This window comes from Chenopodium album, chromosome 1 (assembly GCF_948465745.1).
Source record: "Chenopodium album chromosome 1, dcCheAlbu1.1, whole genome shotgun sequence".
Taxonomy (NCBI): Eukaryota; Viridiplantae; Streptophyta; class Magnoliopsida; order Caryophyllales; family Amaranthaceae; genus Chenopodium; species Chenopodium album.
Window position 1 is genome coordinate 31,020,779 of NC_137834.1, and position 26,169 is coordinate 31,046,947.

Consider the following 26,169-nt stretch of genomic DNA (forward strand, 5'->3'; position numbering starts at 1 on the left):
ATCTTCACAAACTTACTCTGACCTTGTGAATAATTATGAGTGGGAAGATTCAAGACCTGACATCCTTATTCCTATAAATGACCTGATCCCATCTGATAGTTCTAAGAGTGACAAAGATGATCCACTTTACAAACCAGCAGAATTAGATAAAGGGTTAGTGTTAGATTTAGACAAAGGGAAAGGGGCAAATTAAGGAAAGGGGCAGATTCAGTCAAAGGGAAAGGGTCAGTTTCAGACAAAGGGAAAGTTGTTACTAGTTTTTTTTGGTGATGTTTATTTAGATGTTGAAACTAATGATGAAGAGGATAAAGTTGTAGAAGAAGCAGGTATTGGTGAGGGTCTTGATCTAGAAGCTGAAACAGGGGAAGAGGTAGAAGGGTTGGATGATTTAGAGGTAGAAGAGAAGGAGGAGATCTTGGATGAAGAGTTATAGTATGAATTAGATACTGAGGATGAGGAGCACAATTTAGCTAGGCAAAGGGTTAAATATGCCACAACTAAGTTAATTGACAATGCAAGGAAAATAAAAAAAGAAGCACTTCACTATTTGAACACACAGGAGGAGGAAGAAGAAAGGCTAGCCGGTGATAGGGAAGAAGTTGGTGATAGGCCAGTTAGTGATAGGGAAGAAACTGGTGATAGGCCAACTGGTGATAGGACAGAATTTGGTGAGGGTTCTGGTCCACAGGGTGATTATGAACAAAGTGATGAGGAGGTGCATACTCCACCTGAAAGTGGTGAAGAGGATTTGGAACCAAGAAAGAAAAGGAAGTCAAGCAAATCAGTGTCTAATGCACACACTGATTTTGGGAGTTTTAATGGGAAAGTGGGCCAGAGATTTGCAAACAAGGTTGAATTTAGGAATGCAGTAGCAAGATATGAGATTTTATAGGGTATGGGTGTGTATTTCGAAGTGAGTGACAGTAAAAGGCAACAAAGATTAGGTGTGAGTTGCCTTGATACTTGCCCATTCTATGTGTATGCTTCATGGGACAGTAGGAGAGCATGTATTATTGTTAAGAATATGAACGGTGAGCATACTTGCAGAGGAATATGAAAAGGAATAGGCAGCTTAAGACCGACAAGATGGGTAGCTTCCCATTTCCTGGAGGTATTCAAGACAAGGCCTCATTGGCCTACAAAGGATATTCAAAATGTGTTAGAAAAGCTTTTAAAATGTTGGTAAGTAGAGACTTTGCTTATAAAGTGAAGTACAAGGCTAATAGGATGTTGCATGGTTCTTGATGCGTGCCATTTATGACATTCTTAGGCTAGGTTTTGTTCATATTTTTATGCTCGTGTTTAGTCTGTCGTGTTTTTAGGGAATAATGCTTGATTTGCGTGTTTGTGTGTTAGTTTAGAGGAATGCATGCTTTTAATGGTTTTCATATTATTTTATTCATTTCTCGGCTATTTCTCTCGCTTCTCCATTTCTTTGACTTGTTTTGTAGGTATGTCAAGTTCCCCGAGATTTGATAATCAAGGAGGGAGCTCAAGTGCATTCAAGGAATTTAACGGAGCCAAGATTAAGAAGCCAAGCATGCAAGTCAAGCCAACCAAGGAAGCTTCGCAAGCATTAGTGCCTTGAAGCCGCCCCGAGCAAGCGCACCAAAGCTGCAACCACCAAGTAACCAGCGCACATCAGCCCAGCCAACAGCCGCGGGCTGGGCGCAGGCGCAGGGTTGCTGCAGCTAAAATCGATCAATTCCAACCAAAAACTCACCTCGGTCAGGCCTCGGGTGTGGCTTTCTGGGTTTTATTCGCATTTTAGTTTCTTTTCTCCGTTTGTTTATATATTGTACGGTCTTCTTTATTCTTCATACATGAAATTCTTTAGATTAGAATAGTTTCTCTCTCCTCTAAGGAGGATAAGGGTAGATTAGGAGTTCCTCTCTCTAGACCAGGAGTAGTTTTAGAGAGAGAAAGTGAGGGATTTCAATGGTGATTGAGAGATTGAAGATACAAGCGTGGCATTTGTGTTGAAGATCTTCTCTATTATCAATGAGCATTCTTAACTCTATCTCACCTTATTTCTTTGTTTTATTTCATGTTTGTTTGGTTTAATTTTGATGTTTGATTCTTGATAGTGTAATTGTTCTTGATATATTGTTGATTCTTGATTTCTTTAGTTGATTGTTGATAGATGATGATATTTGAGTAGTTGTTTGGCTAGGAATTGGGTGAAACTTGTATGATTGATTAATTGTGATTAATTTGGGAATTGTGTTGATTAATTGTTGAGATTAAAGTGATTAATGAAGGTTTGCATGTGTGTAATTCGATTAGGCCTTGAGAATTATTCTAGATTGCATTGTAATTGCTAATGACACGAACAATTGATTTAGGAATTGCAATTATCGATTGGTTTAGATTGTGATTCTCTTAGTTTGTTATTCATTGTGAACCCTAGCTTAACAATTAGGATATAGCTCTTTGATTCCATTTGATTGCTCTTATCATTAGTCTTCACAACCTTTGATTGGCATGATCTTCCCAAGTTGTTGCAATTGACATGATTACTTGTTGATCCCTGTTCCTAGTGTTTAATTTCCTTGGTTACTTGTTTCGTTAGTTGTTAGTATTCTCTCTTTATCTTTGGCTTCAACCTAGTTTAGGCACCCAAATTGAAAGCATTTGAACATTACCGTTTCTTTGGGTTCAACCCTCGACTTGCCTCTATACTCGTATTTAGTTTTGTTAAGTGTTTATAAATTTAGTTTCACCGAGGGAAGATTAGATAATGACCTAGTTTTCCTCTAGTCAAAATGGCGTCGTTGCCGGGGAACAGTGTCTATGTTTGAGTGTTTTTGATTGCTTGAGTCTAGGTCTTTGTTTATACTTTTCTTTTATTTGATTTTTTTTATTTTGTATAAAAATGGCATATCTCTCATTTCCTCAATTTGACAATGAGCCTTTTTGTGAATATATCAATAAACTTGAGGGATTTTTGGACTATAATTGTTGTAGTCTTTGGGAGGCTTGTGAGATTTGTTATTTTGGTTTGAATGAGCAAACTAGGGATGAAGTTGAATGTATGCATAATGGTGAATTTAGAGCATTGTCAATTGATGATGCTTGGGATTTTTATGTTTGGTTTGCTAGGGATGTTTATGACAGGGGTAATCATGATTCTAATATGTAATGTCTTGATTCTTGTACTATTAGCATGAATTCCCATGATTTGTCACATGATCCTTTAAGTTAACCTAGAACACATGATTTCAACTATATTTCTCCTTTGGCTCATGATGATGAAGTGCATGCTCAAGCTGATGCTAATGGTGTGTTTCAATATTCTTCATTATTTACCATGCCTTCTTGTGATGTACTTCAATACCTTGATGATGAATCTCATGTGTTTGATTGTGCCCCCACTCCCCAATGTGATGTATATGCTCATGATCTTAATGTTGATTCTTTCAATCTTGGTTGTACTTCTTCTTCTTCTCTTGTCGAGCCTCAACCTTCTACATCTTTTGAATCTCTTATTGATATATTTGAGTCTCAAATTAGGTGCATTGAGCTTGATAATGAGCTTGGGCCTAGTAAGGAGATGATTCTTAATTCTATGAGAGGTCAATTAGAGATAATAAAAAAGAATGAGGAGCGTCTTGAGTAGGGAAGGAGAAGAAAACAAGAGTTAGAAAGCCAATTGTCATCCTTGATGCTTGTTTGTGAAAAATCCCAATTTAATGAGTGTGTTGAGGATGATGATGATGATTTTGAGCAACCAAGAGAGTGTAAGGATCCCATTGGTGAGCATTTGAGCGATGGTGAAGGAGTTGAGAATGAAGAGAGTATTGATTTTGAAAATCCTAACCCTCTTTCCCATCTTGATGATTCTCTTATGCATGATTGTGATCCTTTTATCCATGAGTATTTAGATTCATTTGAGGTTATGACCAATGTGTTTATTGAGTGTCAAATGAAAACTCATAGCCTTTTGAGTGAGTTCATTAAGAATGCTTCATGGGAGAGGGATGAGTTTGAAATGAATTTGCATCCATTCATGCATGGCTTTGAGACTTTAGGCTTTAAGGAAGTTGAGGGAGTTGTTGTTTATGATTGTAGTAAAGGGCATTATGTAGTTTCTCTTAGAAGTTGGATGTTTGAGAGAGATGATGATCACGAGTATTCTTCTTTTGAGGATTCTATGATTGATTTTCATGCTCTTATTGGTGATTTGAGGCATGGTGGTGAGGAAGAATTCATTTCTGAGACCATAGCCCCTATTCCCTTTTCTCGTGTCCCTTTTTTAAGGAGCTTCAACCATATTCCCTACACTCCTATATCCCTCCCTTCCTTCGTTAATGAGCCTATTGGGGACCCCCTCTTCTATGATGATCTTCATGTCCCTAATTTGTCTTCTATTGAGGAAAAAGGGTGATTTTGCCACCCAAAAAGATTTTTATGAAGAGAGTTTTCCATTCTATTCTTCTTCTTATTTTCTTGAATTTTCTTTTGATTCTTCTTCTTCTTGGCAACTCCCTCTTCATTTTATTTTGCTTGCACTAATCTTGTTGCATGCCCTTCTTATATCATTTGCCTACTTGTTATCATATGAAATGTGTAGTAGTGCATTTGACAAGCTCTTGCGATTGTTGCAATACTATTTTACTAGAGCGGTCAAGCTTGGACCTTAAGCAAGCCTTTCTTGGGAAGTAATCCGTGTTTTATTGCTTTCATTTTCTTTTATTTTTAGAATAGATTTTCTCTCATGGAAATGTTTGTGTGCCTTTTTCTAGGTACATGACTTGATATACTTTGGTGCTTCGATTTGGATCAAGAATCAAGGAAGTTTGACCCCTATTTTTGCTTGCACATGGAAAATAAGTTTCAATTCTTGAGGAAATTAGCTTTGAAAGGTTGAATTGGGTCATTTGCGGGTATTTACAACCACCTAAAATCCGGTAATATCTTTCCTTGCTCTCTCTCTAATGGTTGATGCCTTGTTGGATATGTGTTGGTATTGTTGGATTGATCTCTTTGTTTTCCCCTCCCGTGGAATATTTGATTTATGTTTGAGCATGTTGTATCATTCAAGATTGGGGGAGGGAATTCTAACATGTTTGGTAGGATTTTGATTCATATATGCCATACAGATTTGTATATGCATTTCCATGTTCTTTATTTTGCAAAACTCCAAAAAGATTTTTATTTCTATCAAGGCAAATTTGCAATGTGTTTTTGTTTTGTTCTTGCTTTGGACATAATTACATTTGGACTTGTATAGTTGAATGCTTTTCTTCTTAAATGGTACTTTGGCTTCAACCTAATATAGGTACCCAAATCGAAAGCATTTGAACATTACCGTTCCTTTGGGTTCGACCCTTGATTTGCCTCTATACTCGTATTTAGGTTTGTTAAGTATTTATAAATTTAGTTTGACTGAGGGAAGATTAGATAACGACCTAGTTTTCCTCTCGTCAGTTCTATGCATGACCATTACAACAAACTAGAAGGTTACATGGTTGTATTGCATAACAACAACCCCGATACTAAGTTGGAGTTAGTTAATGTTAGTGAGAAACATCCTCCAACCTTTAAGAGGTTGTTCATCTGATTTGAAGGGTTGAGAATTGGGTGGTTGGAGGGATGTAGGAAGATACTGGCAGTAGATGCTTGTTTCCTCAAGACATTTTTGGGTGGTCAGCTTACGTCAACTATGGGAAGAGACAACAATGATTAGATTTTCCTAGTTTGTTGGGCAATTGTTGAAGGGGATAACAATGATTCTTGGGAGTGGTTCTTCAAGCAAATGCAATAAAGTTTAGATCTGAAGGATGGGGAAGGAATGACAATCATTTCAGATGAGCATCAGGTTTGAACCCATACTCTTTCAAAGTGTTGCACATTTACATATTCTGGAAATGCATTTAAACTATATCACTTGTGTTAATGTGCAGAGCATCTTGCATGGAGTGTCAACTATGTTGCCAAATGCAGAGCACATGCATTATGCAAGACACATCTTTGCACAATGGCATAAGACATACAGGGGAGATGAATTGAAGTTGCTGTTTTGGAGGGTTGCTAAATCTTATAGCATAGCTCACTATGATGAGAACCTTGAAAAACTAGGAAAGGTGAACATGGATGTTGCAAATTATTTCAAAGCCTACAACCCTAAAGTATTTTGTAGGGCTTTCCTTAACCTTAAAATCAAGACGGATGCCATTACAAGTAACATTGCTAAGACATTCAATGGCTACATCATACAAGCCAGAACAAAGCACCTGCTTTACTGCCTGGAGGATATAAGATCAGCTTTGATGAAGAGGCTGGTTGTTGAGAGGCAATAAATGATGAAAGAAACTACACTGTTGTGTCCAAGGATTCAAGCTAAGCTGGACATTGAGAAGTAAAATACAGCTGAATGTGAGGTCATGCCATCATCTGAGACCCTATTCAATGTGAGCTATTACTTGGACCAACTGGGGGTGAATTTCAAAACCACAAGTTGCACCTGAAGGAAATGGGACATGCTTGGTATCCCATGTTGCCATGCAGTTGCATCAATTTATTTCATTGGCAAGGAAGCTGAGCATTATGTTGATTAAAGTTACCACAAGGCCACCTACTTTAAAGCTTATGCTGGTATGTGTCTTCATTGTATACTTAGTCAAATAGGTGTCTTAATGTCGTTGGTTAGTATTAATTGTATGGCTGTTATGTGTAGGATCTATTCCCTCTTGTGAATGGGGAAATCATTGGCCTAAGGTCTTCAGTACAATAGACCCACCTCCAATTAAAATTAGACCTGGTAGACCTAGGAAAAACAGGATCAAGGATCCTTTTGAAAACCCCAAAAAAACCAGGATCCATTACAAGGAATGGGGTTTAAATGACTTGCTCCCTATGTGACAAGGTAAAGTCGTATCCCCTAATAAAAAATAATTACCTAAATCACTAACTAAGGTAGATAGGGAAGTAGGGTCGATCTCCACAGGGAAACAAGTCTTTTTTACTCCTAATTAAATATTATAATCTAAATTATTTAAGTAACCAATATTTATAATTAAGTAAAAGATTAAACTACTAAGGTTGAGAATGGGAAGAAAACAATATATGAAAGGATCTCGGGCATAGGTTCATCAATAAATAATATTCTAGGGTAAAACATAGTAATCAATCATTGACATTGCATAAATAACATGATTAACAGGCTCTCGCAATTTATTAATCAACATAGATCTAACAGGCTCTCGCAATTTACTAGATCTAGTCCTTATTGAAAATAGCCTTTAATATCAAATTAACATCTGCTCGATTCATCAATTTAATATTGCTATACTTTTACAAGCCGCAATTGTAAAACATTAAAACAATCCAATAAGAAATCATCATGCAATACCAATAATCAATAATAGTCAATCATCAATGCATCAATTAACCAGATTGTAAAGGGCTCTCGCTACGTATTACAATCACACAATTAATTTATCGGTATTAAATCTCATCTCTCGAATCTTGACTTAACCATTTATAAATTAACTTGCCTATTGAAACTAGACCTAAACATCAATTCTCATCTCTCGATTCTTGAATCAATATTGTCAAACTCATGCATAAAAGATAGGCCTAATCTAGTCACAGAGCATTAAATCAATCAATAGGAAATTAATCTAGCATTGATAATCAACAACAATAATTTACCCCTTCATATTATTTATTAGATCCCCATAAACCCTAGAAATTAAACTACTCACACATATTAAAAACTAAACCAATCAAAGTAATAAAATAAATCATGGTGAGAGGAATAAAATAAATAACTAAGATTAAGGGAAGAGAAATCGTTACCAAAATAAATCTGGAATTAATGAAAGAATTAAGAACAAAGGTTTAGAGAGAGTTTAAGAGAGAGAGAAAACTAAGTAGAGAGAGAAAGTCTCAGAAAGAAGGTACTAAAATCGTATTACGGAGGAGTATTTATATTCAGTACAAAAATCCTAAACTAAAGCAAATTAAAACGACGCTAATCGTCTCCTAAAAATACACGTGCCCGATCGGGCGCGCCTTTTTGTCTCTAACACTAATCTCGCGCCCGGCCGGGCGCGTCACCAGGCGCCAGACTAAGCTTCTCCCGCCCGGCCGGGCGCGCCTCCGGGCGCCAGCCTCTTTGGACGGGCGGCTCATTTGGGCCACTATTTGGACTTCGATTGGGCTCCAATTCTTCGGGCCAATCTGGGTTTCCTCTTTTGGTCTTGAATACTCGGTCTAAATGCCCCGGTATCACCTATACCGAGCCCTTAATCACCGGTTCGATGTCTCTAACCGGCCCTGGGCTATTGAATCTGGTCGTGCTTCTCCAATGCTCGTGATTGCTCCAAAATATCTCGGGAAAATACTCCAAAAGAATAAATCCCTTCAAAAGTCAACCAAATCTACGAAAACACTGGAAAACACCAATTAGTAATAAAAGTGGCTCTAAAGAGCCAAAAACACTACTAATTACGACCAAGGGACGGGGGTAAAATACTATATAAAGTAGACACATCAAACTCCCCCAAGCCAAACCTTTGCTTGTCCCTAAGCAAAGATCTCATCAATGAATCAATAAATATGCTTCACCCCAAAAAGTAAAAATCAAGCACAAACGATCCAGGGTAAATCAAATAAACATGCTTCAGAGTCAACCAATCAAATCCATCCAATTACCTTTCTTCCCTAACAATTGTCAAAAAGAGCAAACCACAAGAGCATATAGAATTCAAGACTAGTGCTCACACACTCAACTCTCATTTATGTGGCGAGTAAAAGATGTACTCGATCGCTCTCCAACCACCCCTTTAAAGTGAACAATGCCCTCCCAACTCACACTCTCGTGTGTATAAGACAATGTACGCTCAATCCTACTAGTCGACTCGAAATATGCCAAATCATAACTTGCATTGATAAACAACACTTTCACATTCATACAATTCTATGCACAAAGGTCGGAAGGTCTTTAAAGCTTGTAATGTAAGGCTAGGGTAAAGGGTAGGATAAATTTGGAAATAAGTGAGAGAAAAGCTATGCTTAAAGGAGCCATATCCTAATAAAACCCATGATCAAAATAAATAATGATCATACATCTCCTACATAACCAACTCTAACATCAACCAAATATACTCCAAACAATATAAACAATCCCAAAACTTACAATAATCACTCATAAAAATATGATAATGAAGAAATAGAGTGAATAAACAAACTTTATTTTTCAACTTGAATTTTTTCAATGAAGCTCTTTATTTTTCCTTTGATCAACCTCCAAATAGAACATTTGAACAATTTTTTTCTTCGAAGTTCACTTATTTTTTTTCACATTTTTTTTCTGGAACTTCTCTTTTTCTTTCTCATAATATCATGCTTTATTTTTTCAAAACAATATAACTCTCAAACTCATCAAAAATAAACATGAATAACAACAAAACAACTTCTCAAATCCCACCCAAATTGTGCAAATAATAAGCACACTACAAACTCCCTCACCTCACTCACTAATAGCTCCCCCAAGCCAAGCTTGGGACTAGTAACCAATGGGGCAAAATAGGCTTGTAATGTGGCTAATAAACAACAAAAGGTCAAGGCAACAACATGGGTAGCAAGAAGGGAACAAATGTATCTACAATGTCTGGAGGCTACCTAAAAGAACAAATGCCTTCGTCCTCCTCAATGTGCATAATAATGAATCATATAAATATTACTAATAGTTGCAAACCAATACTCAAATTCATTGACATACCAGGAACTATGGAACTATCACACATTCCTTACCAAATCAACTAGTCAAGCACTATATTCACAAGTAGTTGGACAAAATTGACGCATGTTAAGGTTTCAAGGCAATCAAACATCAAATCATGATCAACTAATCCACAATGCCTATCATCAAATACCAAGAATCAAAACAAATTTTCAAGTATGGGTCACAGGGAAGCATAACTTATAATTCATTGGAACGTATTTTTGGATTTTTTTTTATATTTCAATTTTTTTTGTATTTTTATATATAAAGAAAGCAATAAAAACTACACTAGGTAAGCAAGAAATCTAACCTAATAAAACACACCAAAAATAAAAGAAAAGAGAAAAGGAAAAAAAAATACCAAACCAAAATCTTCCCCAAGCCAGAATCAGACAATGTCCTCATTGGCTCGGAAACTAGCCCAACATAGCTAGTCCTCATCATCCTCGTCCATCGAGCCGAAGCCCGCACCTCCACTGCCACCTGCACCAGAAGAGCTACCACCAAAATAATCAGCGTGAAAACTCCCCCCGCCGGTCCCCCGAAAGGAATGTCCTGCCCGTACCCGAAAAAGGAAGAATAGTCAGAGTAAATACCACGGGCAGTGGGATCCCTATCGTATCCCTGGGGTGGAGGCTGAAACCAGTCAGGGTGAATAGCGTCGTCGGGAATGTTGCCCCGACGAGCATAATCATCGTACATAGGGTAGAGAGCTCTACCCTGGTTCCTCTCTAAGTACCCTAACCTCTGGTCAATAGAGCCTACCATCCTCCTAAGGTCAGTCTGTGAATGCTCAATACGTCCTAGGGCCTGACCTATACTCTGAAAATCCCAAACTGGGTCAGAGTCAACATGAGGGACGGAATGGGACATACGAGGTGGCGCGAAAGCCACCTCGGGCTGAGGCTGGGGTGGTGGAACTGGTGGTAGAGCCCGCCCCCTAGCGTTGGCAACTAAAGCATCGTAAGTGTAAGAATGTTGCCCTGGGGGAAAGGCGGTCAAGGCTGGACTGGGAAGGGGAAAAATGGGCAAAGGTTGCTCGTTCCCAGTCCGTATACACCAAAAGGGTGTCTACTCGCTATCCGGTCTAACCCACCCCACATCCTCAAAATACCTAGAAGTCATGTAGGTATCTGGTCCACAGTTGGTCAGCTGGTGGGGTCCGTCTACTACAAAACCGACCTTTTTCACCGCTATTCGAGTGATAAGGCCACCTAAACGGATAGGGGACTTAGAAGTGTTGCTGGCTGTGGCATGTCGACTCAAGTGGTGAACTATAAACCTGCCTATGTTCAATTTCCCGAACCCGTATACATAGTGTCCTATGATAGCTAGTTCGTTGGTTTGAGCGTTATGAGGCTCGGCCCTACCTAAAAAACACAGACGCGCAAATCTTTGCCAGATTTTTGGGACAGGGTGGTGAATAGGTTTGGTACTAGCATGTTGGGGGTGGGGGGCAGGTAAACCAGTCAAAGCATAATATAAGTCACCCATTTTATAATCTGCATGCCACTGGTGAGATAATTCAGAATTTAATTCAAAAATTTTACAAAATTCAACAAAAGTTAAACTCGTATTTCTATTGTTTAACCTGAAAAATAAATTAGGCCCATTCCTACTACTAACAACATGAAAAGTGGACAGGAATTCACAGGTGAGTTCTCGGTATGTAGGATAATGCATGTCAACAAATTTTCTCATGCCAATATCATTCAAAAATCGTTTAACAAAATCGTACAAACCATATGATTCTAAGGTAGGGCGGTGTAACCACCGAGAAGGAATTACCTCGCGACCGACCAAATGCTCCAATCGTTCCTTTTGTTCCCGGCTCACGATCCGGATCGTCGGCCAATACGGGAGCTGCAAGTCTGGGTCGTACTCCTCCCTCGAACTGGAACTCCTACCAAAAATGGATCTTGCCCTCTTTGAAGCCATGTAGAAGAAATGGGTCGAAAATTTATTGAATTAAAACTGAAAAATTTTTGTATGAAAGTGAAGAGGGTGAAGAGAGGATCAAAGATATGTAAAGAGTTTTGAATTTGGATAAGAAATGAAGAAGAAATCTTAGAGAGAAGTTAGAGAAAATTTGAGTTTTTAGAGAGGGAAAGTAATGGAGGAAAGAAGAAATGGTGAAAGAAAGAAGAAAAAGGTGAAGAAAAAGACAGGTAGACTCTCGCGCCCGGTCGGGCGGTGGGTCGCCCGATCAGGCGATCTGGAATTTGGCATTCTGATTCTCGCGCCCGGCCGGGCGGTGGGTCGCCTGGTCGGGCGATCTAATTTACTTTATATTCGCGCCCGGTCGGGCGCCATTCGCGCGGTCGGGCGATCTGACGACCAATATATCTTCTAGCTCTCGCGCCCGGTCGAGCGCCATTCGCCCGATCGGGCGGTTTTTAACTCTAAATTTTCGCCCTTCTCGCGCCCGGTCGGGCGAGGCTTGCCCGATCGGGCGGACAATTAAGTCCGTAAACGTCAAGTTTCGGCCCGGTCGGGCGAAATTTCTTATTTTCAGACCCTTGCTCTCGCGCCCGATCGGGCGGGCTTCGCCCGGTCGGGCCCGAGACTAAAATCGGCGAACTTTATTTTTCTTCTTTTCTCCAAAATTTTGCTAACTCTTTTCCTTCAATCCTGTACAAACACTCATAAAACTCATTAAATTCTCTCATCTCTCCTCTCATAGGAAATAGAAAAGAAAAACTAGACTAAAAAAAAAAAAAATTAAAAATACAGGTTGCCTCCCGCAAAGCGCTGGTTTATCTAGGTCCCGCACGACCTTCTTACCAAGTACAATTTCAAGGACCCTTGGCCTAACGCTTGATCGGGTGGTTTCTCACCCGGTCTAGCGATGTTTAGGCTGCGATGCGGCTTCCTAACATAACCTGTGGGACGCCAAGTCGCCTTATCTGGTGGATCCTTCTTGACTTGGACTGGGGGATCTTCAATGCTACGCACTAAAAACCCTTCTTCGATCGAATGTTGCTTTAAATTGTCATTGCGTTCAACACTTGCAACTCGATCTGGCGGAACACTTACCGTAGGCTCGATTCGCACAACTTGCTCGATCGGTTCCACTTGTTCATCCTCGAAGCCAAGACCAACATTGTAGAGTGCTCTTTCTATTGCATCGACTTCCTTCTGCCATTTATCTATCTCATCTGAAAAGGATGCAACACAAGATACCGCCTCCAAGGGATCTTTTTCAAGAGCTTGGGGCTTATTAGAATAATTTACAACCACATAAACACTGAAACATTTCTCTTCAGTCATGGAGCTTTTAGGGGCATTATTCAGATTAAAAACCACTTTATCGTCCCCTACTGATAGTGTTAACTTACCACTTCTTACATCTATGACTGCTCCTGCAGTGTTAAGGAATGGTCTACCCAAAATAATTGGGGTTTGCATATACTCAGCCATATCAAGAACAACAAAATCCACAGGTATATAAAATTTACCTACTCTAATGGGGACATCCTCTAAAACACCTAAGGGGTATTTGAAAGAACGGTCGACCATTTGTAGAGTTATATTGGTAGATTTTGACTTACCCATGTTCAACTTAGAACACACAGATAATGGCATGACGCTAACACTAGCACCCAAATCACATAATGCATTATCAATCAAGAGATTGCCAATATGACAAGGGATAGAAAAACTACCCGGATCTTTTAATTTAGGTGGAGACTTATTTTGAAGTACGGCACTACACTCTGCAGTGAAAGCTACTGTCTCTACCTCACTAATAGACCTTTTTCTCGTCAAAATTTCTTTCATAAATTTTGCATATGAGGGGATTTGTGTGATTAATTCAGTAAAGGGGACTGTTACCTTCAAATCTTTAACCACCTCCAGGAACTTACCAAATTGCTTATCCAAGTTTGTCTTCAATTAACGATTAGGGAAAGGAAGTTTGATGATTGGCTTTGGAGCATTCTTATTCTTGTCTGGAGTAGCCACCTTCTCCGGAGTTGTACCCTGCAATGTAGAATTAGATATGTTAGTATTATCCTTTAGCCCTGTAGGGCTATCAACTAAATTGTTTGGTTTAATGGAATCAAGATTAGCATTATTTAATAAAACAGGTTCATCAACTCTGGGTATAGAGGGCCCTTCATAGTTTGAACCACTTCGTAGAGTAATTGCAAATGCTTGATCCGTAGGCCTAGTCGGCTGTGCCGGCAGGGCTCCCTGTTGGCGAGCTTGTAGAGTAGCGGAGAGTTGCGCAATTTGATTATCTACAATTTTATTATGCGCTAGAATTTGATCAATTGTCGCATCTCTGCTCTCCATGTGCTTTTGCATATTGACCAACATTTCTCTAATTTACGCCAGAGAAGGGTCGGAAGATGAGAGAGGTTGTTGTGGTTGATTCTTCTGGCTAGCATTGGGATGATAATATTTCTGCTGCTGTTGCTGTGGCACCTGTGGTTCTTGTGGTGGTGGATTTGAACATTAGTGCTCTGGTAGGAAAGGTATTGATGATTTCGATACCCAGGATTGTAAGTGCTGGAGTATGGGTTATTCTGCCTATAAGTTTGGAAGGCATTAACTTGCTCCACGGAACTCCTGCAATCCTGCTCCCAATGACCTACAATACCACAATTTTCACAGAAAGCCTCATTAGAATTATTATTAATCGCAGAAACATTAGCTACATTAACAGTGCTCAGATTATCTAATTTTTGGCAAATGGAGGTCAGTTCAGCTTGCAAAAAGGATACAGAGTCGACACTATGCTTCCCCTTGTTAGCAAATCCTCTGGGATTCCCTTATTGGGAATTGTGTATCGCCATATCTTCAATAACCTGACCTGCATCATCTACATTAAGATTCATAAATCTCCCACTAGCTGTAGAGTCTAAAATTATTCTAGAAGAATTTCCAATGTCGTTATAAAAGGCTTGGATTAACTGCCATTGTGCTAAATTATGGTGAGGGCATTCTCTTTGTAGGTCCTTGAACCTCTCCCAAGCCTCATATAAAGACTCATCGGCTTCTTGAGCAAAGTTCTGAATCGCTTTTCATAGTACTGCTGTTCTCTCTGCAGGATAATACTTGTTATAGAAATTCAAAACAAGAGTTTCCCAGTCAGTTATACCAAGTGTAGTTCTATTTAAGCCATTAAACCACAATTTAGCTTTTCCAGTTAAAGAGAAGGGAAAGAGAATCTCCCTGATTTGGTCTTGAGTGACCCCGGCTTGCCTGATGGTGTTGCAATATTGACAATAGTCGGCAATGTGAAGATTCGGGTCTTCACCCTTTGCTCCACTGAATTGCTTCCTCTCTATCATCGTTATAAATTGAGGTTTAATTTCAAATTGAACCCCATCAAGAGCCGGAGTAGGGGTGAGATGTGGAAAATCCGTAAGCTTTGGTTGTGAATAATCACTAAGCTTCTTTGGAGCCGTCATCTCTGATTCTGCGTCTGATGATGCCTCTAAATCGCTGGAATCAGTTGGAGGATCGCGGTGATTATTGTTATTATCACCAGAATCCGCCAGGATTTGCTTGTAGAAGTTTTTCTGTCTAAGGAAGGAACGTTCGATCTCAGGATCGAATGGGATGTAACCTGATCTGGAACACCTGGGCATAAACAAAAACTAGAAGCAAATATGAGATTTGTCTCAGAGAACTAACGCTCTCTGAGACAAAAAAGGAAATAATCTAGACTACAAAAACAATCAGAAATAAAAATAAAACCGTTTCCCCGGCAACGGCGCCAAATTTTGACAAGGTAAAGTCGTATCCCCTAATAAAAAATAATTACCTAAATCACTAACTAAGGTAGATAGGGAAGTAGGGTTGATCTCCACAGGGAAACAAGTCTTTTTAATCCTAATTAAATATTATAATCTAAATTATTTAAGTAACCAATATTTATAATTAAGTAAAAGATTAAACTACTAAGGTTGAGAATGGGAAGAAAACAATATATGAAAGGATCTAGGGCATAGGTTCACCAATAAATAATATTCTAGGGTAAAACATAGTAATCAATCATTGACATTGCATAAATAACATGATTAACAGGCTCTCGCAATTTATTAATCAACATAGATCTAACAGTCTCTCGCAATTTACTAGATCTAAGTCCTTATTGAAAATAGCCTTTAATATCAAATTAACATCTGCTCGATTCATCAATTTAATATTGCTATACTTTTACAAGCCGCAATTGTAAAACATTAAAACAATCCAATAAGAAATCATCATGCAATACCAATAATCAATAATAGTCAATCATCAATGCATCAATTAACCAGATTGTAAAGGGCTCTCGCTACGTATTACAATCACACAATTAATTTATCGGTATTAAATTTCATCTCTCGAATCTTGACTTAACCATTTATAAATTAACTTGCCTATTGAAACTAGACCTAAACATCAATTCTCATCTCTCGATTCTTGAATCAATATTGTCAAACTCATGCATAAAAGATAAGCCTAATCTAGTCACAGAGCATTAAATCAATCAATAGGAAATTAATCTAGCATTGATAATCAACAACAATAATTTACCCCTTCATATTATTTATTAGATCCCCATAAACCCTAGAAATTAAACTACTCACACATATTAAAAACTAAACTAATCAAAGTAATAAAATAAATCATGGTGAGAGGAATAAAATAAAAAACTAAGATTAAGGGAAGAGAAATCGTTACCAAAATAAATATGGAATTAATGAAAGAATTAAGAACAAAGGTTTAGAGAGAGTTTAAGAGAGAGAGAAAACTAAGTAGAGAGAGAAAGTCTCAGAAAGAAGGTACTAAAATCGTATTACGGAGGAGTATTTATACTCCGTACAAAAATCCTAAACTAAAGCAAATTAAAACGACGCTAATCGTCTCCTAAAAATACACGTGCCCGATCGGGCGAGGCACCGCCCGATCGGGCGCGCCTTTTTGTCTCTAACACTAATCTTGCGCCCGGCCGGGCGCGTCACCGGGCGCCAGACTAAGCTTCTCCCGCCCGGCCGGGCGCGCCTCCGAGCGCCAGCCTCTTTGGCCGGGCGGCTCATTTGGGCCACTATTTGGACTTCGATTGGGCTCCAATTCTTTGGGCCAATCTGGGTTTCCTCTTTGGGTCTTGAATACTCGGTCCAAATGCCCCGGTATCACCTATACCGAGCCCTTAATCACCGGTTCGATGTCTCTAACCGGCCCTGGGCTATTGAATCTGGTCGTGCTTCTCCAATGCTCGTGATTGCTCCAAAATATCTCGGGAAAATACTCCAAAAGCATAAATCCCTGCAAAAGTCAACCAAATCTACGAAAACACTGGAAAACACCAATTAGTAATAAAAGTGGCTCTAAAGAGCCAAAAACACTACTAATTACGACCAAGGGATGGGGGTAAAATACTATATAAAGTAGACACATCACTATGCCACACAAATAGTCATAACAAAGGAAAGTGCCCTGATAAAGACACTAGCCAAGCCCCTCCTCCTGCTGCTAAGAGACCTAGAGGGAGGCCTAGGAAGGAGCTTGCTGTTGCTGAAGCTATAACATCTGCTTAGCCTCCACCATCCTCTAGCCACAAATCAATGACTGTACAACGTTCTCAACTTGGTAGAGGTGGAGGGATGATTTACATGTGCAGGATCAAGAGGTGGAAGGGGAGGCTTTAGTTCTAGTAGGGGAAGTGGGAATGCAGATGGGGGAAGGGGAAGAGGTTCTAGTAGGGAAGGTGGTGCTATAAGGGGAGGTGGGAATGCAGATGGTGGAAGGGGAAGAGGTTCCGGTAGGGGAGGTGGTACTGCAAGGGAATCATCTAGGGGAAGGGGCAATGGTAGAGGCAGGAACCAACTTCCTTTTGGTGTAGGTGCCTTATTTACACCTGATGGGTCAGCAATAACTTTAGTAAGTTCACTTGCACATTTTATTTGTGTATGTTCTTAACACTAAAGGCCAACTTCTAATTGTTTATGCTTTATCCTATTTGCAGACATCAAGTCAACCCATGACAACAAGATCAAGAGCAGGCCTAACTGGAGAAGCTGCAAGACCAGGATACATATCAGCTATATATGGCTTGGTTCTAGATGAGTCAATCAAGCTAGACTTCAACCCTGCATTAGCCTACTCAATAGTGATGTGTCACTAAGTCCAAGTTATATAACTCTGTTTTAATCAAGTTTAATCAATTTTTTGGGTGACACTGTTGTGTTGTCTCATATTTTGCAAACAATGTTAATGTGTAATGTATTATGCATAATTCTGTCACTTTGTAATATTTTGCAAACAGTTAGAACTTATGAATTAAGAATTGCAAATGATCTTCACAAATTGTTTATTTATTCATTAATTCAACATCATATATTAAATTAGATTGCATAAAAACATCTACCTAGCCTTAAGCCCTAAAAAAGCCATCATCATCAATACAATATCAATTTTAGGCTTTCAAATAAAGTAGAAAAATTGCAAAGAAAATTCATGACACAAAGAGTGCAAGTGACAAGTTTTTTTCATTCCTAGCAGTCTTCATTAGTTCAATTCGAGTGTGGGAGAGTTCCATTTTTATACCATTCAACTCCTTTGTCTTCATGTCCAATTTATTCTCCAAAGACTTCAATTTGTCTTTCATGAAATCAACCTCCATTTTCTTCTCTGCAAGAGAAGTCTCTTTTTCAAAGAGCTTAAAACGCAAATCAGCATCCACTCCATTGCTTACATTAACCCACTAAAAAACCCCACAATGACCCACCTGCACATATAAAACCTCTATTTAATTTAATTAAAAACCCTAATTCCTATAGTTATACACAACAATTTTAATTGATTGCTGAATTTAACTCACCGCCCAATAAGGGTAACCAAAAATCTTCATCCCCGCATTATCACCTGTTTTTGCCATTTGAACCACCGCAACAGCCCCACACCTACACTTCAATCGTGAAGACAGCAACCCACCACCCTTTGAAGAAGAAGATCCACTTGATATTGCGTGAAAATAGTTCAGTTCCTTGATGTTGACAGAGAAAAGGGAGTAGCAATGGAGAGAGGGAGTAAGAAAGGAGAAAGAGGGGTCTATGTTTAGGAGAGAGAGAAGAAAAGTCAAACATTTTAACTTGGTAAAAAAAAAAGAAACGTTGAAGATGCCATGTAAGACGTTTACAGCTTACAACAAGTTTCTTAACTTGTAGGGTGCAATAGAAATTAATCCCATACAAAGTTGGGACTGATGGTGAATAATCCAAAGTTGAGATTATTATTGGCGAACAAGCAAAATTTTAGACTATTACTGGCAATTTTTCCTAATAAAAACAATAATAATGTTAATAAATTTTATAATATTAATATATATCCTCTGAAAGAAAATAATAATAATAATAACAACAACAATTGCTCTGCTATGCTCTTTTCTACCCAAAAACTCAAAAGAAGGTCTTAAAATGAGGTTGAGATCGATATTGGTAAGAGTACAATTAATTAAGAGGGCTATACACTTTAAATAAGGGTAAAGTACAACTTTCACCAAAAATAACTTTTCAATTATAGTGTGTTACAATTATTGTAATATTTCCATTTTAGGAAGTGATTGCAAGTACTAAAAATGGAGGACGTATCATAGTTGGTTTATTTTTTTTTTATTTTTTAATATCATATTAAAATTAAAAAATATCATGAAATATGTTGTTAAATAGGTATTTATTTCATAATATCAAATTTCTAATATTTGTTACTAATATGTAAAGGAAAAATACACTTTAATAATCTCAACTATGAGCGATTTACTTTTAATAAACCAACTATGTTATGTGTTTGCCTCCCATTGTCACAATATCGATAGCCTGCTGAAAGAGTTTCCTTTCGTTTTTTAAAAAAGCCGCATGTCAAAACTTGATTGGTCCAAAATCTTAAAGGAAAAATACACTTTATTAATTCCAACTTTGGCCAATTTACTTTGAATAATCCCAACTTTCGCTTTCGTTTTCTTCTATCAATCCCTAATTGCTCAACAAAAGACAACGACCTTTTATTGTAGGTTGCTGGACACGTGTCGCCACGAGAGTAGTCCAGAAAATTAAAAAACAAAACAAAAATAGAAGAAAATTGAAAAAAAGAAAAACTTACTACTCCCGTGTCAATGACCTATTATTATATAAGGTCACTTGAAACATGTCAAGTCCCTATTGGTCCAATTTTTTTTTTAAAAAAAACATTTACAAAACTAGCTAACTTCCCCTTCCTCCGACGGTCCACCCTAATCTCTACCCCCACTACCCAGCCCACCGCCCCTCCCTCACCACACCGCCGTGTCTCCCCTACCCTCGGCGTCATAGTTTTACTGTATCCCAAAACCCCCTCCCATTCCCCCACACAACCACTAAAGTCGCAGCCAAAAACCCCTAAACAACAAAGGAAGGCAGAGGTTTCACGAGTGGGGGTGGGTTAGGTGTTTTCGAGAGTAGGGGAGGGGTTTCAAGGGTGTTTCACGAGTATCTGGCATACATTGCCTAGATTTTGTGGCGGGGCAATTGAGAGGATAGAGAAAATGTAAAGGGTATTTGTGGCTAGAGGCAATTGGTCGGCGAGGGGAGGAGAAAGGGCAGGCGACGATCTGAAGAGGGGAGGGGGAAGCTGGAGCAATTAGTAGGGGTGAGCAAAAGAACTGGGAACCTGGTATTGGATTCGGAATTGGTTGGGAAATGACGGGTCCAGACCTGGAATTGGATTTGGCGAGACTAGTTCTAATTTTGAAAATTAGGACACGGTTTTAACTAGGATCAGTACCAATTTCTCATAATTTGGACCCGATACCTAGTAGGTGGTAACTATAAAAATCGTTAAAATTAAGTATGCCAAGTTTGCATGTAATCCCATCCCATTAATCAAAAGGTCCAAAATACTACTAAACCTAACCTGTCATTTGCCGTTTCACATCTCACCTTCATTCATTTTCTAGATACAAACTACAAGTCAGACTTAAGCTCTCCTTTTCTTGCTTTTATATCTTATTTATTTATTTATTTTTCTTTTTCATTTTCATCTTTATTTTTGTAAAGTTATCTCCTCTTTTTTTGCCATTTTTTTTGAATCACCTAATAATGTTGTGTTTTGTTTTCATTTATTGAAATTAGTCATTTTTTTTTGTAGATTTACTATGCTTTTGGAGTGATGAGCTTGAGTTGATTTGAAATTTTGAGATTAGGGGGTATTTTTTCATTTGGTATGGATTCATTATGACATAGCCTAGCATGGTGACCTGGTGAAGTTTAATTGGAGGGAAGAAGTGGTGGTGCGATTCCGCGATGAGACAAGTGTTCGGTGCAGTTTTTTTTTTTTTTTTTCTAATTTATTTTCGCTGAAATTGGGTAACCAGTTTAGGAATCAGTACCCAGCAATTCCGGGACCAGTGCTTGAAAACTAGGACCCGGTATGATTAGAGGCCGGGACCAGGAATTTCAGAACTCGGTTGTGACTGGATCCAGTTCAAGGTTCGAGATATTTAACCGGGTACCAGTTTTGCTCACCCCTAGCAGTTTGGGTTCCGACGACTGATGAGTGTAATTTATGGCATTCATTTGATCTTTTTTAGGGTGAATTTCTTTCTCTTTTGTAGCTCTTTTTATTCCCTTTTCCTTAATTTCGCTCTTTATTTCTTTAGTTTGCATTTTCCTTAGTAGATTTTCCATTTTCATGTATTTTTTGGTTTATTTCCCCTTTTTCCCCTTTATTGGTTTGTTTTCTTTTATTTTCAGGAAAGTTCGTTCCCGAGGTCTCTTCTCGAGTTTTGCATTGATTGGGATGCTTAGTGTCTTCCATTTGATGCCCAAGATTGGAGATGTGCAAGTTCCAAGCTTTCCTTAGGCCGTGCATTCCTGCCGTGGGGGCACCACTTTTGGTGTTGAACCCACTGTCAAGGTACTTAGAATCTTCCATGCTCTGTGTTCATCAAGCACACCAAGTAGTACGCACGAGGAGTGTCAAGATGAAGGGGAAGAGAGCTGTTATGTCCCCAGGCGCGAGCGCGCGGTGCTCTAGCGCGGCCGCGCCTATACGGGTTGTTTTGGGACGACTAACTACTTTCTACTTTGTTAGTTTTACTATTTACAGTTTTCTCTTCACTTTTGGAGAGGAGAATTAGAATTAGGTTTGATTTTCTTAGAGAGAGAAACTCTAGGTTTTAGATTTTGTAAAGAGAGAAACTTGAATACTGATGGCTGATGGCTGATGATAGTTACAATTGGTTTTGTTTTCAAGTACATTTCCTTGATTTGATCAAGTTTGTAAGAATTCTCTTTACTTTAATTCAATCTTTAGCTTTTGATTTCAATTGTTTGTTGATTGTTCAAGTTTATTGATTGTTTGATTGAATTGGTTTTATCTGAAGGATGTTGATGAATTTGATGAATTGTATAGCTTTGTTCTGGATTTTTCTAATGGATTGTGAGTAGTTTGCTTGCTAGGGATGTGGTGAAGCATGTATTAGTGATGGATCATTAGCTAATTGGGGGTTTTTGATTGATTTAGCATTGTGATTAAATTGGTTGATTGATTTTTTGCATGTGTATAGATTGGAAGGAGTGATAAACCTTGTTCTTCATGCTATATTGCATTGTGTGTTTACATTGATACAGACCATTGATTTGTAGCTCACATTTGTCGATTGAGCTTGGTTAGTGACGTTCCTAGTTAGAGTATTTTGTAGTTGGCGCTAGTTAGACCCATAGGATATAGCTTGTTGAGCTCTTTTGATTGCATTATCTATTTTCCCTTGCAATACTCGCATTGATCAATATCCAACCCGATTAGTGTGTGTCCATTGCAAGAATATATGGATCCTAAATCCCTAGTGTTTGATATATTGATTTACTTTGTTTGTTTAGTTGAATTTAGATAACCTACACTACCTCTTATACTTCTAAATAGCTTGACTTTGGCCGTAGCAAATTCCCATTCCTAGTGGTTCGACCCAAACTTGCCCTATTACTAGGTTTAGGGTTGGTTACAAATTTAGTTTGATTGGAGGAATTTTAGTTTCAACGACCTAGAATCCACCTCTGTCAAAATGGCGCCGTTGCCGGGGAATGGCGTAGTTGTTTGCTATTGTTGTTGAGTCGATTTCATTTTATCTCAAAAATACAAAAAGATATTTCTCTTTTTGGCTACATTTGTAGCCGTGCTACTAATATTTTCCTTTGAGATTTTGTGCACAAGTGAACATGGGAGAAGTCCAAAGGGTGACATTGAAGGAGTTGGGAACTCCGGGCATATATAAGTATAAGAGCGGGATTGCTCCATCTTCAATTCCGAAAAGTGACTTTGAAATCAATCAAACAATGATAACTTTGATTGAAAGGCGACAATATATTGACGGAAGAAATGAAAGTCCCCTCAATAATCTTAAGGAATTCAAGAAATATTGAAACACAATCAAGGTGAGCAGGGCCGCTCAAGAATTCATAAGGCTCAAGCTATTTCCTACATGCTTGTATTCCTTTTTGGGGTGACCAAAATTAAATGCATGTTTCTATTTATAGGTTAAAGTTTTTCATAATATTATTCTCTTTTTGATGATTTGAAACTCTTTTTCTTTTTCTTTTTTTGTACTTTAACATCAATTCTCAATACTCCCAACCACCTTTTCTTTCTCTCTCTAACCCCACATGCATATTTATACTCCTAATTATTAGTTTTAAGGAATCTTTAACTTTCTTAATTCCCGTGCAAAATGAGAAATAGACATGTAATAAAGGGACGGAGGGAGAAATATATTGTTTGAAATATTATCCAGTCTACTTTCTAACCCAATTGGAATGAGGTCAAAATCTTTTGTTGATTTTAAGATATGGCTGTTTTAGTGAAAGGGTGGTGTCGATTCTGGGCCAAGTTTAGGTATTTTGCTCATATCTTCTTCGTTTTAAATCGGAATTGGGATTATGAAATATCGTTGAAAATATTATTGAAAGGCCTATCCAACCAAATAATATTTGGATAAAAATGTAGGAACACAAAATTAGTTTATCTCGGTTTTGTGATGTTGACACAAAAAAAGGGAAAATAAGTTATGGTTTCGGAAAATAGGCTAAGAACTGGGTTGGTTTATGATATTTATTGAATTAAATATGGATTTAAGCACTCCAAAGATTATATAATCAACCCGAGAAATAAGGGCGGTCAAAGGTTGTTCATCACTAGGTTTGGTTTTGGGGTGACATTTTTAGGTGTCTGTAGAAGCCCCCACTTTGTATGAGTTTGCAGAAACATCAGTTTCGAAAACGATAGTCAAAGTAGAGGATTGGGATGGATAATGATTTAAGACGTTATGTGATCCTAAATTACTCCGTATACGCCGATACCTACTGAAAAGCGTTAGTTTCACTGGTAAAGAGTGAAGAGATATAGCCTATATCTGACACCATTATATCAGTGACAAATATGTTTGGTAGCTTTACCAACCTCATAAAATTCACCAGATGAATAATGTTATGTTATTTTACCCTACCTTGGGAATGATTATTCCATGCCTTCAGAACGCTATTAGATGATGATTTTTGACAGGGTAAAGTCGTATCCCCTAATCAAAAGTAATACCTAAATCCTCCAACTAATGTAGATAGGGAAGTAGGGTCGATCTCCACAGGGAAACAAGTATTTTTACTCTTAATTAATTATTATAATCTAAATTATCTAAGTAACCAATATTTATATTCGAATAAGAAACTAAACTACTAAGATTGAGAATAGAGAGAAAACAATATATAAGAGGATCTAGGGCATAGGTTCACCAATAAATAATACTCCAGGGAAGAATATAATAATCATTCATCAATGCATATATTAATCAGATTATAAAGGGCTTTCGCTACGTATTATAATCACATAATTAATTTACAGGTATTAAATCTCATCTTTCGAATCTCGAATTAACCATTTATAAATTAACCTGCCTATTGAAACTAGATCTAAACATTAATTCTCATCTGTCGAATCTCGAATCAATATTGTTAAACTCATGCATAAAAGATCAGGCCTAATCTAGTCACAGAGCATTAAATCAATCAATAGGAAATTAATCTAGCATTGATAATTAACAACAATAAATTACCCCTTCATATTATTTATGGATCCCCACAAACCCTAGAAATAAAACTACTCACACATAATTAAATCTAAACTAATCAAAGTAATAAAGCAAGAAATGATAAAAAGAATAAAGTAAATAAGTAAGATTAAGAGAAGAGAAATCGTTACCAAAATAAATCTGGAATTAAGAGTAGAATTAAGAACGAAGGTTTAAGAGAAAAGAAATCTAAGAGAATAATTAAGAGAGTAAAGAAAGAGTAAAAAGAGAGAAGAAGAGATACTAAAATCGTATTACGGAGGAGTATTTATACTCCGTACAAAAATCCTAAACAAAAACAAATTAAAACGACGTTAAGCGTCCACTAATAAATACACGCGCCCGATCGGGCGCGCCTTTTTATCCTTACTAATAATCGCGCGCCCGGCGGGGCGCGTCACCGGGCGCCAGCCTAAGCTTCTCCCGCCCGGCCAGGCGCGCCCTCGGGCGCCAGTCTTTTTGGCCGGGCGGCTCATTTGGGCCACTATTTGGACTTCGATTGGGCTCCAACTCTTCGGGCCAATTTGGATTTCCTCTTCCAGTCTTGAATACTTGGTCCAAATGCCCCGGTATCACCTTTACCGAGCCCTTAATCACCGGTTCGATGGCTCTAACCGGCCCTGGGCTATAGAATCTGGTCGTGCTTCTCCAATGCTCGTGATTGCCCCAAAATATCTCGTGAAAATACTCCAAAAGCATAAATCCCTGCAAAAGTCAACCAAATCTACAAAAACACTAGAAAACATCAATTAGTAATAAAAGTGGCTCTAAAGAGCCAAAAACACTACTAATTATGACCAAGGGACAGGGATAAAATACTATATAAAATAAACACATCAAACTCCCCCAAGCCAAACCTTTGCTTGTCCCTAAGCAAAGATCTCATCAATGAATCAATAAATATACTTCACCCCAAAAAGTAAAAATCAAGCACAAACGATTCAGGGTAAATCAAATAATCATGCTTCAAAATCAACCAATCAAATCCATCCAATTACCTTTCTTCCCTAACAATTGTCAAATAGAGCAAACCATAAGAGCATATAGAATTCAAGACTAATGCTCACACACTCTATTCTCATTTATGTGGCGAGTAAAAGATGTACTCGATCGCTCTCCATCCAACCCCTTTATGTGAACAATGCCCTCCCATCTCACACTCTCGTGTATATAAAACAATGAACGCTCTATCCTACTAGTCGACTCGAAATATGCCAAATCATAACTTGCATTGATAAACAACACTTTCACCTTCATACAATTCTATGCACAAAGGTCAGAAGGTCTTTAAAGCTTGTAATGTAAGGCTAGGGTAAAAGGTAGGATAAATTTGGGAATAAGTGAGAGAAAA

At 38.2% G+C, this 26,169-nt stretch overlaps 1 non-coding gene across 1 annotated transcript; it reads left to right on the forward strand.

Annotated features, from left to right (window-relative positions):
* The first annotated feature begins 14,662 nt into the window (after positions 1-14,662).
* On the forward strand, positions 14,663-14,769 carry LOC145565103 (small nucleolar RNA R71). Its single transcript, XR_014094967.1, has one exon. It is a non-coding gene; the product is annotated as a small nucleolar RNA R71 (small nucleolar RNA).
* The last annotated feature ends 11,400 nt before the right edge of the window (positions 14,770-26,169 follow it).